This window comes from Trachymyrmex cornetzi, unplaced genomic scaffold (assembly GCF_001594075.2).
Source record: "Trachymyrmex cornetzi isolate Tcor2-1 unplaced genomic scaffold, Tcor1.1 scaffold974, whole genome shotgun sequence".
NCBI classification, from domain to species: Eukaryota; Metazoa; Arthropoda; class Insecta; order Hymenoptera; family Formicidae; genus Trachymyrmex; species Trachymyrmex cornetzi.
Window position 1 is genome coordinate 142,240 of NW_017300327.1, and position 1,706 is coordinate 143,945.

Genomic DNA, 1,706 nt, shown 5'->3' on the forward strand with positions numbered 1-1,706 from the left:
TTTTCATTCTATAACTATTTGTTTTTTTTGTTCATGGTAATATTACCTTCTTTGCGATGTTTTTTGTGAGGACTGCAGTCCCTGAAATCTTACTGCCATTCCGCATGACGTCATACCCCCACCACCGAAGAATCCCCGCGCTACGCTTCCCCTCGCCTACGAGTATCCCCCGCACCCCGCGCTCCCCTCTAGCCCCATGGCTTAGAACCGGCATACTATACCTACTTGTGTTATTTTAGATAATTATTTAATGTTGTTTTAACGTTGCAGCAACAATAACAATTAACGTAGAAAAATCAATATTGATTCAACATTGAAAGAACATACTTCAACATTGCCATATCTCATCAATATTCTTTCATAATGTTCTATGCTGTATGGGATAATAATATATTTTTAAAAAGTGAGATATATATAAATGTATAACTTACATAATTTGCCTGTATATAATTTTCTACGCGTTCTACGTTTTCGTTCCATGCTACGATTTGAATACGTTTACTGTTGCCGTTGTTGAGATAAAATTTAAAAAATTTGTATTGTTGGTTAGTCCCAACTAAGCGAGAAGCTTCTATCCCATCAACGTATCTTATAACTTCTCTATATAGTAAGTAATATAATCAGAAAATTTAAAATAAATGTTTATTAAAAAGAATAATTATATGTATAAACATGTCTAATATTTTTACACATCTTCAGATGTGTGGGTGCATGATTTCAGGAACTCTATTCCACGGTTACCTTAAAGTGGTTCCCCCCTCGGATAAACGTGTGTGCGGGCGTGCGGGTGAATTTGAAGATGTATAGGTGTATGTTTATGAGGATGTGCGGGCGAAGGACATGTGGATTTGCGGTTGTGCTGGCGTGCGTGTGTGTTGAGCGTGTCGATGTGTAGGCGTGATGCGTGCATGCGTGCGGACGGACCCGTATGTGTGTGTGTGTGTGTGTGTGCGCCCGCGCGCGCGCACGCACGGCATTTAGGCGTGTGTGTGGACATCGGTGCGTGCATGTATGCACGAGTGTGCACATGCATGTGCGGTGTGTGTGCGTGCACGAGCGTGTGTGTGTGCACGCGGCGTGCGTGTGTACGTGCATGTGTGCGTGCGTGCTTGTGTACGGACGGGCGTGCTGATGTACGAACGTGTGAGCAAGTATATCTGGAGACACTGGTAGTGTCTCGGCGCTAAGACAAGCGCAGCGACACTGCCGTGGCTACTATACGCGAATCTGTCAAGATTTCCCGATGGCGATTATGGGATCTCAATAACGGCTATCCCGATTGAGTTCTAAGTGTGCTCAATCGATGGCATCCGCTCGGAATATATAATAAAAGTGTTTTTGTTTTTTCTCTGCGTGTTCTACGAGCGGAGATATTGCGATGTAAAATGATGCAAAATCCGAACTTGAAACTTTTTAATTTAAGAAACGTCATCGTCGTCGTCGTCGACAAGGCTATGGGGTGGGCGATATGTCCTTTTGGATTTTTCGGCGCTAGAGGTAAATATGGCGCTGGCAATGTGCATGGTCACAACACACATGTGTCCGTTTTCAGTGGCTGATCTGTGGCTGATGATTAGGTTAGGAAAACTGTCACATCAATGACATAGATAGAGGACACGTAAGTAATTTTCTTTATAAATCATGAGCATAAATTACAGACGTTTCGACATCATTATTAAATGTAGGAATAACATATTCTAGATATA